This window comes from Chelonoidis abingdonii, chromosome 10 (assembly GCF_003597395.2).
Source record: "Chelonoidis abingdonii isolate Lonesome George chromosome 10, CheloAbing_2.0, whole genome shotgun sequence".
Classification (NCBI taxonomy): Eukaryota; Metazoa; Chordata; order Testudines; family Testudinidae; genus Chelonoidis; species Chelonoidis abingdonii.
In genome coordinates this window covers 30,029,235-30,046,021 of record NC_133778.1, presented here as the reverse complement: position 1 = coordinate 30,046,021, position 16,787 = coordinate 30,029,235, and the positions used below count along the sequence as shown (strand labels likewise).

General features: G+C 38.9%; 1 long non-coding RNA gene across 1 annotated transcript in view; it reads right to left on the bottom strand.

Moving 5' to 3' along the window:
* Nucleotides 1–16,141, bottom strand: part of LOC116831344 (uncharacterized) — a 78,348-nt gene extending 62,207 nt beyond the window's left edge. The window contains exons 1-2 of the long non-coding RNA XR_004375186.2: nucleotides 16,082–16,141; nucleotides 15,619–15,785 (exon numbers count right to left, since the gene is read on the bottom strand). This is a non-coding gene — a long non-coding RNA (uncharacterized LOC116831344). The remainder of the gene's footprint in view (nucleotides 1–15,618; nucleotides 15,786–16,081) is intronic.
* Between the last annotated feature and the right edge of the window lie 646 nt (nucleotides 16,142–16,787).

The following is a 16,787-nucleotide window of genomic DNA, read 5'->3' as shown; positions in this document are numbered from 1 at the left end:
TTCATACAATTCTTCAGAACAATGTTGCACAGAAATCTACATCCAACATTCATAAATATTTTCCATACATGGCCAGAGGGATTAGGAACTGCAAATGCATTGAAACAGGGAAAACAGGCTTGTTATTTACAAACAAAAGAGTCTAACTTGTTCACCGAACTCAGTCATGTGAGTTTATTAAAATCATTTGAAATGGAGCCAATTTACATTATGGTTTCATTAACTGTGATCTCAGATTTCAGACGCTTATAAGGTTTTGTTTTAGGAGCTTTTTTCCTAATAATGAGAATATTTAAAAGGCTCAGAATTAGCGTTTGGTTCAGATAAACATTGAGAAGTACAGATTGTTATTCAAACTTCTTGAGTCTGCCAAACTGGGCTAGAAATCTCCCAAGAAAAAACAAATCTAGCGACATTTTTGGTGCATTTCCAGGCCCCGCTGGAAATGGGGAGGACATGTAGCAGGGCAGAAGAGGGTGAAGTGAAGGAGGTAAAAACATTTAGCTGAGTATTTTGAAATCTCAGAAAGAAGTTGAGCTTGGTTTTACAAATGGGGAAGTTTTTGGAGAAAACGGGGTCCTATTTTATATGAAATATTTCATGTAATCATGTTCATTTCAATGTTTTTCCTATATAATCTCTTAATATATCAGACTTTGTGATACATTGTGAGCTCTAGGCAGCTGAAACGCTGGACCAGGAAGTGCTGAAAATCAAATTAGTTTCTCTCTCAAAAAATTAAAAACAGCAATACGGGAATAAGACGAAAGAGGTGAAAGCAGCAGGAGGGGGATGGGAAGTGAGTGCCTTATTATAGGTGAAGAAGAAGTTGGGATAAAGAAACTGGTACCTATATTTGAAAGTATAGAACGTCACAGTTAAATAGTCAAAACTACCTTAACTCTCATCCCCACCTGTACAAAAATGGGAGTCTGATATTGCTTTTTCTTTGGAAATGTGTACCACTGACCACTGAATTTATATTTGTTTTTTAAAAATCTGTCTCTCATTCTTGATGTGATAGTTTGCCATCACCATTCTGACTCTGTTCAAGCAAATTCTCTGATCTCACAATCAGAGAGCTTTGCGCATAAGCTGAACCAATCATAATGATGTGTGAACACTGTGATATGCAAAAATGTGACCAATCATATTCCTGCACTTGGGGCAAGAATGGCATGAGGGAAGGGTTCTGGTCAGAGCATACACACAGAGAATTTTAATGGAAACATAGAAGACTCCCACTGAAGATTGCACCATAATACTACTTTTATTTCTTAGTATTCAGAATAACACACACGAACCACAAAATAGAGACAGAAAGCAGGCTGCTCCCTAAAACAGAGAGTCAAAATTCACCCCCCCCATCCCCGACTTTACGCTGGCTTTCTGCACACTGACTCTGGATTGTGTGCTTCCTTAGTAAACTCGTTAGGTTTTAAAGGGATGGCTTGTAGCTTTTACAGTTTTCAATACAACACAGGAAACAAAAGGTCGGCCCCAGCTGTAATTCAGAGCAGTCTCAAGGCTACTCTAATAAATGCTCTGCTTCCCATGATTCCCTATGGGGCCTAGTAAGTAGAGAATAGCCCTGTCCTCTCCATCTACCTAGTACTTATGTCAGACAGGTCTTTTATGCTGGGGCTGGAAGCAGAGCTTGTGTACCTTCCTTATATTGACTCTGCCAAATGGGGAGACATTTCTACCCCTTTATTGTAACTGAGAAGTGGATACATTTTCTCTGTGTTTAATAAGGCTGAGATTGTTGGCTAGACATGGAATCACAGGGCTCAATTTGGTTAGCCAACCACTGTCTAGGGGCGAGGGGGGTAGTCAAAAGATAAATCAGAAACTTGAGCCTGTGAGAGAAATGATCCTGAAGGAAGTGGGGGAGCTCCCCATTTTATAGGTTTGGTGGAAACCAGGCATAATTTAGGTGTTTCAGATGAGTTTTCCAGATTTCACAGCTCCCACTGAATCTCAATGGGGTGAAAGCACCTTAGATCCAAAACGGGGAAAAAAGATCCATACAAATCTGTAGCTGCCAGTCTTAACACAGCTCCAGTCTGAACTCACTTAGGGAAGATTCTCATTATTTCATGTAGGAAACAAGTTTCACTTCATAATAGTTTCCAAATGCATTATGCAGACTGTACTTTTGTCAAGTGGCAGAGATTCATTTTACAAAAACCACTAAGAGAACTCAAGCAGATCAGCAGCACAGAATATATTTTAATTTGCTGCAGCTGAGAATAAAGGCTTGATAGTTGTAGGAGTAATCTGTTTTTCTTCTGAGTGATGAGGTAAACGTGTACAAAGCAAGTTTATCCATCCACTTTTTGTTAGTACAATGGGCCATGTTTGCAGCGAAGTCTGAGAAATAAGATTTACTAATCTTTTATGCGGCATCAGCACAAGACAAACGTATTACAGTTAAGACAAAGGCTGGTTTAAGTTGCTTACTTTTCACATCTTTTCTGTGAGCCTTGAAAGTTGCCACTTTTTTTAAAAGGTTGTTGCTATTTCTCAATACAAGTTCTGATCCTGAGTTTGAATACAAACAGATGGGCACCTGCAGAATTTCAGTGATTTCAATAGGCAAGAGGGACTGTCCATGTACTTCCAGACAGTTTTTATAGCTTTTATTGGAGAGAAAGCTGCAGTTCAGGTTACATTCTAACTTCCACTCTAAGCCCCTCTTTTGAATCTTTCACAGCTTCCTCAAAAACTATCCTCTGAGGCAAAGGTTTCCACGCTTGGTGTCTCAGTCCAAAGGCAATGTCTTTTGTGTTGAAGTTAAAGTCTTAAGCTCTGTGTAGATCAAAAGCTTGTCTCTGTCACCAACAGAAGTTGGTCTAAACAACAATATTACCTCACCTACTTTGTCTTTAAGCATTTGTGTCATTAGTGAAGGGGAAAAATTACCTTGTCCATTAAAAAGGGCGGCTCAGACATTTTTGCTTACCAATTACTCAAAATAATAGTGAATAATCAAGTCGCCCCATCCACCTGATGATACAGGCTTTATACCATAGCATCACATAGGGTGAAATCCTGATCCCATTGTAGTCAATAAGACATTTGCTATTGATGTCAGTAGGGCCAGGATTTCACTCAGAGTCTTTATATATCTTCTGATCTAAACCATGTATTGCCCATTATCTGGTTAAACTTCATTTATCTTGAATACACAGTCTGATTATAAAAGACACTGTTAATTGGTAAATACTCAATAACATGATAGGTCCAGCCCTGCTGTCACTGGAGTCAGTGGCAAATCTCCCATTGAGTTCAATGGTTTCAAGACTAAGCCTAATTCCATTTAAAGTGTAAAGTTCAACTGGGAAATAAAATGCACAATGCAATTCTTATCATCATTCAAGTGGCTGTGGAAAATGCTGATTTTTATGCTTTTACAGGACATTCACACATAAAATAATGTATCAGTCAGCTGTACTAACCATACATTTCTAATCAAGTGAAAAAATGAACTTTTGAAATGAATATTCTGCCACTCTACATTAGATATATTCATTTGACAAAGGTTTTCCTTGATGAGTAATTCATAAAAATCAATCATTCCTACAAGACTATATTATGTATACAACAATGAACTCGATGCATCTTCTCATGTCAACTGAGCTATTATTATGGTACTATTTATTTTTTGTACTGTGGTAACACCGCGATGCTCCAGTCTCATTTTTCAAGGCACTGTTCTAACACAACAGAAAGATAACCTCTGCCCTGAAGCACTTACAGTGAGTGCAGTTACGTGGCTGTAGAATTTAAACACTCATATGTATGTGTTTACAGTGCAACTCTATCCTATCCTGGCCATACTATCATTAGTGGCTGGAAGCCACCCAGTTGCAATCCTACTAGAGGAAATGCACAAGCTGTCAGAGGGGCCACCAGAGGTGGAACCAGTAATGAACATGGCTGTACTATAATACATCTTTATCAATTTGCCAATCAAGATTTATACACTAGTCAAAAGTTATGGAACTATCAATGACAAATATCACACACCAACCTCAAATAAACTCTTAATGGCCCAGATCTGTAGCTCTATTTGGCGTGACTGGAGGGAGGAAATGCAAGTCTGGAGAGAGGCCTACACCAGCTCTTCATTGCCTTGGAGTCCCTCCTACCCATTTAGGGAGGTTTTATAGCACCAAGAAAAGGAGGACAGAGCACTGGAGGAAATCTGGGCCAATGATTCTACAATACAAGGTGGTTTCCTCATGGAACTGAAAGCCATTGGTCACAGAATCCTCCTCCCCCTCCATCATTATTTGTTAAAACTGTCTGCAAAAAATGAAAGCTCACCATTCAGAGAGTCAGTGCTTCTATATCCTGGGAAATTTCCCCAAATCTGCATAAAATGTTTTGAATGAAAATTCCCGATTTCCCAAGTTGAAACATTTTACTCAAATTCCCAGGTTTGGGGAAATTTCCCAGGATATAGAAGCACTGTAGAAACCTTATCTGAGATGATTTTTTTTTTTTTTTTTTTTTTTTTTAAACAGATTGGGAAATTTTTAGCGCTAGGTTGAGAAAAGTTGGCATCATGATATAGAAGCACTGTCAGAGTTATTATAAAGTTGTGACACTGTGACAGGTACCTCTCTTCAAACTGTTTACTTTTTTGCAGTATTACAGAACTGATTGAATATTTATGAAATACACAGAAAGGAAAAAGAAAAAATACAGTACAAACTTGGGCCCTGATTAATTAAAGTACTTAAGCACCTTTCTAACTCTAAGCTAGTGAGTAGGCCCATTGATGCTTAAAGTTATGCAACATGCTAAATTGGACAGGCGCCCTATTACATGGGTTCATCGAGTCTGTTCTGATGTTGGATGCTCAGCCATCAAGCCTTTGCGGTTGCGCAGGAACAGACCAAATGGTGAATGATCGCTAGGGCTAACTGTCCAGCTAACTGTTGAAGAAGATACAGTAAAGTCCCATAGCAACTCAGTAAAACATTAAAGAATCTTGTTCTTTGTCTTGCATTCCTCAGGGTCCTATTTGCAAAGAAATTAGGAGTCTTATATGCAGTAAACTGTTAAATACATGATGAAAATCATGTGCTAAAGCAGGGCCACCCAGAGGATTCAGGGGCCTGGGGCAAAGCAATATCGGGGGCCCCTTCAATAAAAAAAGAGTTGCAATACTATAGAATACTATAGTCTCATGCGGACCCGTGTGGGGCCCGGGGCAAATTGCCCCACTTGGCCTCACCCTTGGCTGCCCTGGGCAAAAGTTATGTAGATTCAAAGGTGGTTTGATTGACTAAGCAAATTTTGCCAACATTCTGCATTTAAAAATGCACTCATTAGCAATTTCTAAAAGGAGCTATATTCATTGATAAATCATAGCAATTATATAATGCTTTACATCTTTAAAGTGCTATACAAAAATATCATTAATAATTAGTTCAAGGCCTCTGCAAAATCTGATTCCTGACTCCCTCTCTATTCTAGCTACTTCTAGGTCCTCTATTTTCCCCTTTCCTCTGCCCAAACCCCACAACTAATTGCCCCTTCATGTTCTTCTACTCATATCAATCCCTCCTTACATTCAGCCCTGATGTCAAAACCCCTTGCTCCACAACCCTGCAATGACCCTTTCTCGCTTTCCATTCCCTTCAGATGCACTCTTCCTAAAAGGTCTATAAATCTCAGCTCAGGCATTGCCTACACTTGAGACATCTAGCATCTTAATCAGTATGGTCCCTTTACTCACCTAAAAAATAGCCCATGCACCCATGTAAAAAAAACTGCTTTCAGCAGTACAGAGGTGATCACAGAACTGTTACTTTTAGACTTGCTTGAGCAAGGCTAACCAGTGTGATCCTCCACAGATGCAGTGGACTGTGAATAGGAATTGCTGGTGCAATGGTTTCAATTACCAACCCACGATGCAATTCAGGAAATGCCAGAACTCAGCAGCATTTCAGCCATGCCTCCTCCTATTCCTATCATGACCCTTATTTCAGGAGCCACAAGTTACTGGTGTAGGAAATTGTTCTTCTGACTTGATGCCAGCTAGGAACTCCTGCATGTTGGGGGATTGAGATCTATCTGCTTTTGGCTTCTTTTTAAGCCACAGGAGTTCACAAAGGAACCTGAGTAGGTACAGTATTGAGTCCTGTGTATTCATCTGTGATAATAAATAACTGGTAGAAACTTTTTAAGAGCACTTGCTGTAGTCATATTAAGATATTTGTAAAGATTTCCAGTGACCACAGAATAGGCATGATGGATTGTAAGATAGCATGCTGCCAAGTACCTTCCGATATGACTGACTATCTACCTATCAGGGCAATGTTTCCAGTGTTCGCATATTTAAGTGTTAATAGGAAACATCATTATGATTGCATAACCCTGGATTCACAGGTTATATTCCATCACTTAAGTTCAAAATTACTTCATTTTGGTGGTATACATGCCAAGAGTATATAAATGTCCTAGTCCATAAATGAGTGACAGGATTAGAAGTAGTTTAAGAGGTTTTTATCTGTTTTATAAAAAGCTATAGTCATTGCCAGCTTTGCATAAGGGGAATTAGCCATATCAAAATTCAGATAATTTTTAAATGCTCCAACTTTGCTTAGGGATGCTAGTACATATAGCAAGTTAATTGGTCAAATGTGTCATTTTTCATGACAGAAAAGATTTCAAATTTGCTGCAAATATAAGCAAGAGCAGGTTATCACCTGGGTAGCGGTTGGGGTAACTTTTCTGAAACACTGAGAAAAAACTGACTATTCTAATAGTGTTGGAAATTGCTTAACTTCAATTTTCAAAATAATTATCTTTAATACAAATATTTATTGGAATTAAGGTCCATATTTTAAATGGATAGCCAGCACTAAAAAGAAAAAAAAAAATCACACTGCTTTGCAACTGAACCTTGTTTGCACTTCACAGCTGCTGGAGAAACAGTGCTCAGACTAGTATGGTATGCTATGAACCTGTCAGCTAGGTTAATAGGTGCAGAAAAAAAAAAAAAAAAAAAAAAGAGAATGCCAATATAGAAATTGAAGAAAAGAGCTGTTATCTGAGCTGGGGAGGAGGGTAATTATCTTGGTAGTGACATTTTCAATGAACTGTAAAGCAAAGAGTAGATGTTGTCCATGAACAAGAGGTTGCAGTACTCAAGACAAATATTATGTCCTCCCCAGGTCCTTGCCAAACCATAACTGCATTCAAGGCAGCAGAAATTTCTAAGTGAACAAGGAAAGAAGAGACACCTTTAGATTTGTCTGGTAAAAAGTCATTAGCATCTTTGGTTTCAGAGGAACAAGAAAGAACAATGCCAGATTGAAGGGATCTTAGGGAGAGGGGTGGGGAGGATTTTTAAGGCCATGGAAATAGATCACATACTGAAAAAGTTTAGAGACAGAAAGGAGGAGAAAAATTGCCCGAGACAGAGAGAGTATCAAAAGAAGGGACAGATTGGGAGAGAATTGTTGGGAGAGAATTGTTGGGGCAACTATTTTAGGAGATCACACTTCATACTCCAGAAGAGGGAGGACAACATTATACAGGCACTTCGAATAAAGGGATGGATTCCATTCAGCTGCATGGAAAACTACAACACTGGAAGGAGAATCCCAGAAGACAAGGTCTGTTTTGAAGGTTATTATAACCAATGATTTATTCTTTGCTAATCAGATTGTTTTACTATGAGCTGATTAGGTTTAGTTTCCCTACAGCACTATTTCAGCCTGGAACTCAGTGCTCTTTAAGGTCTTGGTGATGGTGGGGGCTTTTACTACTGCTCTACTGAAGTACTTCTTTTAGGTAAATTGATGAGAGGAGATGGGTCAATAATAATGAGATTTTGTAGCTTCAGTTTGAAATAGACATGTTTCAGGGTTTGACAGTAGTGCAGTTTACACTGACTTAGGTAGCACTTTCCTCTCTGACAGGAATTGGCCCTATGAGACTGTCTTATAAAATAGGGTCAGTGGAGACCAGTTGCTGAGATTCTTTTCCTCCCCAAGCACTTTTGCTGTATGGCAAAATCTTTGCTGGAGCTATAAATGTTCATATTTCAAATTTACTCTAACTGGCACTAGGGTGACCAAACAGCAAGTGTGAAAAATCGGGATGGGGGGGTAATAGAAGCCTATATAAGAAAAAGACCCAAAAATCGGGACCGCCCCTATAAAAATCGGGACATCTGGTCACCTTAACTGGCACCTTGGTTCTGCCATTATGTGAATAAACACTCACTTTAAATGTGAGGTTCAGTGTCTGTGTGAATGAAGTATTTTTCATGAATGTTAGATCTTGGAAAACAAGTTGAGATCAAAGATTCAGACTGTGGATGATCCTCTATGCAGGATCTTTCCATTTCAGGAAAGCAAAGATCATGGAAACGGAGGGTCACTGAAGTTGAGACCAGCTTTACGAATGAAGGGGTGAATGCATAGACCTTTGTGACAGAAATGAATCAACCATAACTATTTGGCCAAGGTAAGAGGTGCTTCGAAGGGACTGAAGTAAACAAAAATTTAGCTTCAGAAATGGTTTACATTAATGTCCTTATGTCTGCTCCATTGCAAACTCATATCATGAGCATCCTGGAAACTAAAATATGAAGAGTGCAAATGAAATCATTTTTGGAACACTAAAGCATACATTCCTTAACTACTACCTATTCTCTGGTCGTATAAAAAGACATCACCTTTGACATACATAAATTTAACCTTGTACTGATTATACTGTAAGATAATAGTTATTTAGCATAGCTCAATACTAAAGAAAAAAATACATGTCCTACATCTGACTACAACTTGCATACAGTACCCTTGGGTTCCTCTAGGCTGAATAAATGTCACCGTTGTAGTGCTTATGGAAAAGCTCAGTTCTATAATAAGGTGGCCTAATGTGTGCTTAGGGGATATATAAACACAAGGGAACCATAGTAAGTATACTGGAATTCATAAATATCTATATCTGAAACTTTAAAAAATGAAGTTTTCTGAAGAAGAAAGACAGCCATAATTATAAGGTGGCCAAACTGTGGCAGTTTTACAGTTAAAGTGTGGCTCATACAGCCTATCATGCCCCCCACCCATTCTCCACCTTCCAGACAGGTGGGAGGGGAGTTTGTGACTTCTGCCCTGTGGCGGGATGGTGGGATTAGGGGCTTCTGCCCAGCGGAGAGGGCGGTCTAGGGACTTCATTCCCACAGGGGCACATCTGCTGGGGCTGGGTGCTTCAGCAGGAGCCCCAAGCCCCAGCAGGTGCCTTCTGTGGAGTTGAAGCCCCAAGACCCCCCATCCCTGTAGGACAGAAGACCTTAGCTACACCACTGCTCTGCAAGGCTGAAGCCCCAAACGCCAGCAGGTGCACACAGTTCTCAACCTTCTGAACATTTTGTATGAGACTTGGAGGGTCAGTAAGTTTGGCCACCCTATTATAGAGAAACTATAGCGTCTCCAGAGCTATAGTCCTAATTAGATTTCTGTTACAAGCTCAAATTTGACTCTAATTTCACCAGAACTAAAGCATTCTTATTTAAATTAATGAGACTGCTCCTGTGAGTAAAGTAAGGATCAGGTCCTAAATCTTCCCTTTATAGCATGGAATTGCCCTCACATGCAAACCTAGCCCTAAGTCCTACAAGCTGCTCAATGTGGGCCAGTCCATGCAGAGTCTACAGGGAACAGCTTGTAGGACTAGAAGGCTCATGGCTACCAAACATATCTTGAAAAAAGTGAATATTTGTTTTGATTCCCTAATTAGTCTTTTCTTGAGGTCCAATGTATTAGATTTTTAAGATCAACAAGTTCTTGGTTTTCAGACTTTTCCCTCTAACATGCTTTTAATCGCTTAATTTTCCTTTCGTCACCCAAACACTACAAATCTTTCTGATGTGTACTGATAAGAGCAGCACTGATTTGAGGAAGAAGAGATCTCCCTACAGTTACATTAGTACTGAAGCAGGTTCAGAGTGTAGCAGATATTTTGTCTTTCAAACCAATGAAACTTTATGGATAAAGTTTCTTCTTTGTTTCTTTCCCAAAAGTAAACACCTGCCTTAGTCCACAAATACGCCACTTCAAACAGAAGAAAGCCTAGAAAAGGCCAATGCAATCAAGACTACCATGGTTTATTCTTATGCTGGGATGCTTTGAAGAAGAAACGTAACTCAATTACAAGGAAATATGAATAGAGTAAGAACCATTTTATATGCAGAAATAAGAAACACAAAATATGCAACTATTTTAGGCACACAGAGTCCCCATCTCAGATCAGGACCCCATTATGCTATGCACTGCACAAATATAGTAAGAGAAAGTCCCTGCCCAAAGAGTTTGCACCCTCAACAAACAAGACTGAGAAACAGTGGAAGGGGAAATAAAGGTACAGAGAGGTGAAGTGACTTGTCCAGGGTCACATGACATGTCAGAGGGAAACCCAGGAGTGGAACTGACATGTTCTGACTCCAAGTCCAGTGCCTTATCTGCTAGATCATACTGTTGCACTTTAGACAAATCTGCCTGGTTTCCAGTGATTACTGGAAACTGGTCCAATTGTATATATTAAGATTTATGTGCAATATTTTTTGTTTTTAAGATGGTTTCCTGGTCTTGTCTCTAGCTGTGAATGAAACATCTTCCACTCCTAATTTTAATTAGTCCTAAACTGCACCAAGGTAGCATCTCCTTTAAATCTGTCAGCTCACTTCACAAAGGTGTAAGAGGCAGAATTTGACCTTTTGCAAGCAACTGCTGGCATCAGAAGAACTAATTCATCTCAGTGAGAACCAGCGTTCTAGTAGCCATGGCAGGGAAAGGTTAAACACAAGTTAGATGGAAAGGAGAAATATAAGGCGGGGAAACGACAAGAGGTAAGAGCGCAGAAAGACAGAACAGTATTGAAAAGAGTGTTAAGGAACAGAAGTAAACTTCTCTATATCACCTACAAGCCTATGTGAAAGTCAGTCTATGCCATCCTAAATAATGAATCAGTGGAAAGTTCGATTTCTGAGCAAGGGCCCATCCAGCAAGCCTCACTGGAGTACTTTCTGCAATGTCTCTTCACGCCTCCAAAACTACTGCATGAGGCCATTACTTCCAACAATTCCAAGGCTCCTGGGTTTGTTCCTACATGCAGGTAACAGCAGACAACTGGAAAAAGAAAACAAAAAGGTGGCAGAGCCCAAGGGCAGCTCTGTGCAAGATTACAGGACCAGCTTCTTCAGGGAGGCAGAATAATATATGTCCTGTCTGGCTTAATGCCAGAATCTGCCATCCTTGCTCACAGTGAAATGGAGAGCTTCAAACCATGCCAAAAAAGACTGCAAAATAGCTTAGTTGCTTTAGCACTAGGTATAGTCAGTGGATTGTACTCACAAACCTCTAAGGGACCCCAGGGAAGACAATGTTGCCTATAGAAACGGAAAGCACTTTTATGTAATGAATATGGTGTGTGCGCACAACACCAGCTGCAGATAAAGCTATAGCCAGATTTCTCAGATCATATCTTGATTCCTGTGCGCTTAAATAAGTCATCCCTGTCTGTACTGTTTCACAGTGGAGTCACCCTGATTGAGTAGCCCACCCTCCCTGCACGCACGCAGACACACTCACACACTATTCTGTCAAAACCATTTAAAATGGAAGAACTCATTCCTTTGAATTACCTGAAGGATATGCCCTCCAGCCACAATCAAGGAATATATAGCCCTGATTCTATTGCCTTTTGTTATGCTAAGTAGTACCTTATTATACAAGTAGTCCCACTAAAAATAAGTAAGGCTTTTAACATTCAGTGTTATTATTGATGGCCACGAGCAATAAGTAAGAGAAATAGTGACCGCTTCTGGGGTAGCACAAGTTCCTAGCTCCTCCTTGCTCCAAAGGAGAAATATCTTGTGTCTGCTCTATATCTGGTGCAAACTACTCCCCTCCATCCCCACAGCTCCCACATGCCCAGGCTTGAACTTTTGGGGGAAGAACAGAGAGAAGGATCTATTTACCCCTGGCCCTGCCATTCTTGTCCACCAGGAGGAGTGGCCCCACAACAGCTGTTTCCCCTGTATTGTGCTGTGACCAATAATACAGGTAGCTCATATAGGCAAGTAAGCGAATTGTCTTTGATTTCTTATTGCCCTGCTCTGATATGCAACATGGGTCACAACTGTGCCTACAGATAATTCATCTTTTTACACAAAATATGTTGTTTCATAATCTTTCTGGTGCCCATTTCAATACAATGCCAGCATAAAAAGCTTAAAAATAAAGATCAAGAAATTGTCTTGCAGGAATACAAAGATGATATAATATGAATGAACAGATAAAGTACATTATATAAGAAACTAAAGCAAAAGAATTAAAAGGAATTTTATCCAAGAATTCTTCTAAACTTTTGACTTAAAAGCAAAGAACATACAATTCTATCTACAAATGTCTAAAGAATCCCAAATTTACTTGTTCTGTTAGAAAGGGATTCTTTCTAAGCCAAAGTTATGAACTCTGAAAACATATAAGCTGTTTTTTGGCACTTTTCCTAAGTTTAAGAAAACCAAAGTCTGATAATTTTGTAAAAAACAAACAAACAAACAAACAAAAAAAACACATTACTAAACATTACTCAGCTTCACACCTTGTTTTGAGATATTCCAGCTGATTCTCTATGTGTTAAGGCAAGCAAGCCAGATTGGAAATCAAACGTTTTTATTATAGCTGTTGCTGACCTTTCAAACACCCTGGCTGCTCAATTAAGATTTGCAACTAAATGAACCTTGTAAAAATCCTACTTCAGAGGAATTTTTTGTGAATAAAGAACCTTTGGGGACAGTCTGGTGGTAAGGACTTATATCGAAACAAAACACAAACATGTACCAAGGTCTTTCCGATAAGAGTCAAAGTCCTTACAACTGTCTTAGACAGAAAGGGTCATGTTCTCCTCTCACTCAGTTGTTCACATTGCTTACTCCATTGACTTCAGTGACTCCGGATTTGCACACATGTGAGAGGAGAATCAAGCCCAAAGACTATGTGCTAATTATGCATTCTATAATGCAGTAGGAGCCTTCTTTCTTTTATTGCAGCAGCAAACAATATATTCCCATGGCCTGTGATCCATCTGTCAAAGATCTGTTTCTATCTCAAGGAAATCTTTGAAATTAGGAGTGCGTTAGGAAATATATCTGCTTCTGTAGTAGGCCATATATTTGTCTGTTCTTTGTCTGGTATTAAAGATGTTACACAAAAACCAAATCTTTATTCCTTTCTAGTTTATAAGCGGCTGGTGGTATCCTAGTCATCTTCAGAAAATACTGGAAGTGAATTTTGTGCTGGGATAACATACAAGATTGACAATTAACTTACAACTGCCAAACAGAGGCCAGTCAACAGCCACATTTAGCCAGTTACTCCTCTGCGTGCTTGTGCGTATGCATGTTCATTGCAGCCATTGCAGCATGTTCATTGCAACCAAGACTCAAACTGGGATCCTTTGTCAGATCAGACATGAGAGGGCTTCCGCTTCTCTGGGCTTGTATTACTATTGATCTTGTCTCAGTGGGAGTCCTTTAGGGATGATTCTCAACCCCTTAAACAAGGGCATGTCAAGAGTAACTGCACTGTAAAGCAGTTACATCAGTGTGAGGTCAGACTTAGGCCCCTTATACCCACAATAGGTATAATACATTAAGTGACAGCGTGAGAGTCCCCATATTCTCAGATTTCCACAGAACAGATGCGGGGAAGGATACTTGTTGTAGTACTTGGAGTCTCAGCCAAGATTTAAATGACCACAAGGCCATCTATTTTTCACAGAAGTTCAGTCTCCATGCCTATTAAGGCCTCACCTATTTGCCAAAATCATCAATAAGGGTACCATGTGGGATAGCTTTTTATGGTGTGCACCAGGAGTTGGAGCAAGACTTCTGCCAACATACTACTGATATACAGCCTTTTAGGAAAAAAGGAAACAAAAAAACTTTAGATGGTAAGGATTTTCAGTTGTTACTGGCCTTGTCTAGGTTTCTAACAATGACCTACAGAGGAAACATATCATGGACCTTACTTCTGCACTGGGTCATCCAGTTTCATAACCACTTCCGCAGCAACCAACTGCGCAGTTAGGAACAGAGAACTATTACTCCATGTGGCAAACAAAAATAGAATGTCCTGTATACTAAAGACTGATTGAAAAGTGGGGGAGGGGAAAATGCAGAAAATTTAGAAGCCAAACGTTATATCACTTGACTGTATTAAAGGATGTTATGCAGTTTTCATATGTTGTTTAAAGCTTCATGTTTTCCAGAAGATATATACAGAATATGATATGATGTAAGCTCTCTTAAACTGCACTTGGAGTGAAATGAGTGGATGTACATGTAAGATAAGTTTTAGGCTTAATCAAATTATATCTCCTTAATTTAGAGATGTAACCTTATGACTGTACATGGGGGACTAACATGAATAATGCCCATTAATGATAACGCAGTTATACTTATAAAAGCATACACAGAGGGACAAAAGTATGCAGGATCACTTTAGATCCTGAATTACTTTACTGGCTGCTCTTAGATTCTCTGAATAGCAGTCAGATGAAGAGCAGAAACGGAGCTGATAAGAAATCATTGAAACCACTTGAGATTTACCTCTGTGTAGTAGACATAATGGCAGTTTTTTAAAAAAAACTAAAGTCAACTCGAGTGAAGGAAATAAATGGCTCATGTTCAATAGCATGATATATTTAAAGTTGCTTGTTTTTCCTCAGTTTTGACTTCTCTTTTTCTTCAGTCTTTCATTTAAGAAAGAGTAGATATTTGTTCTGCCAACAAAATTAAAAAGCTTGGAAGAAAACGCAAACCAGATAGGGAGTAGTAGAAGAAATAAATCTACCAGTCATCCAAAATTCAGATTATATCCAGCTACACTTAACATTTGTTTTGTAAATTTAAAAGGATATAATCATTTTAGATGGCTAATGCTGCAGAGGTGACTGATCAATACTATATTTCTCAAATGAAAAGAGGTTTTGGGATTGAAGCAATTGTTTTCTTACTTGAAAAGAAATTACATTACTGATGTCCTTCATGGACCTTTAAGGTTATCCTGACAAACTAAAATAGGGAAGATGATTTTGTACTTGATTCATTATTGAATTTCAATTCATTGCACTGCAGTTGAAAGCAGCTAATCCAGAGTTGTTTTCTGGAAAGGGCTGTTGCCTTCTTTATAAAGGCATGCTTTTTGTTTGCTGAAGAATGAAGTGCCTTGATTTAAAGTTTAGCACGGTAAAATAATCACAATATATGGCTGGCTGAAAAAAATCTGTAGAAATATTCAGAGGAAAAACTGTGTTTTCACTTAGAAAGAGGTTGTTGTGGAAAAAAATTGCCTTTTCAATTAAAAAAAGAATCTTTACAACTTTTTGTTTTTCAATTAAAAAAGGGGGGGGATGGATCAATTTTTCCCCAGAGGAAATTCATTAAAACTAACTTTGTTTTGTCAACATTTACTACAAGGAAAAAAATCCATTTTCTAACAAGCTTTAATAGTATACATTAGTAAATATTTAAAACTCATTTCCTAAGCTGCAGTGCTTTTCATTGACAATTACAGGTGAACTTACCTTCATCTTTCTATCTCAAGGTCCTCATTTTCTTTTCTTGCATTGCTTTCTTTCCCATATCATGTTTCTTTGTTTTCGCTTTTTAATCCATCTCTTGTTCCTTCGATGAAGGCGTGGCCTTTTAGTGTGCACCTCTCAGATTTTTCTGATCATTAAGTTAGGCCTTCCTGTTATGTGAGTTAAATCAAAAAAACATGGGTTTCAATGCATTACATGAATTACATGGCAACAGCTATCTAAAAAGTAACAAAATTTTTCTGGGGATGCTCCTGCAGAAGGGACATATCAGGTTGGCCTGCCTGCTTCAAAATCTCATGGTTCTACACTATTGATAAGCAAAATATATGCAATACGTCACAATAGCCCCTGTTTCAAATTTTATCCCATTTTACCCTTTGGATTAATGTAATGATTTTCCTGACCTGAAAGAGGGAAGATTGTTTAACAATGAATCCTGACTCACACTGTTTTATCATAGAACTGAACACTCAAAAACTTTGCCTGCTAATCAGATGCCTCTGTCAGTTATTCCAACTATACAAATAAAGCTCTCTCTCTGTGCATATGCATTTTGCTTTCAAGTTTAAAATGGCCCAATGAGGTCAGCCACTCTGCTCCTTGTGTTATCCCAGCAGAGTGCTGACTTTGCTTCAGTCTCACGGCTGTACATATTTTTTTTTAAAATGAGGAATTTGTTTATTTTCACTGATATGGAAACACATGAAGCTCCTTGGGATTGGCTCTTTAGATTTTCTGAGGCATTCTGGATGTGATCCAGGGGAAGACAAAACCTTCAGGGATTTGTAGTGCTTTAGTATGAGGGCAAAGCATAAACCAAAACCTTAAAATGGTCATATTTGGTTGGGCCCTCAAGAAGATGCTACCACTCAAAGAAGGCCCAGCCATATAACCCTATTAAACACTAAGTAGCCCCAGTCCTGGGGCACTTTAAGCATTCGGTGAATTGGTCTGCCAGATACTTTGAGTGAAATCCTGGCTGCAATAAAATCAAAGGGAGTTATGCCACTGACTTCAATGGAACAAGGATTTCACTCTTATTCTATCATGACATACATTGTTGGACCGCATTATCAATGCACTGAGAAGCTGTGAGATGGTGAAGATCCTGTGCTAAACTATCTAATCATTCTCTCTCTCTAACAGACCAG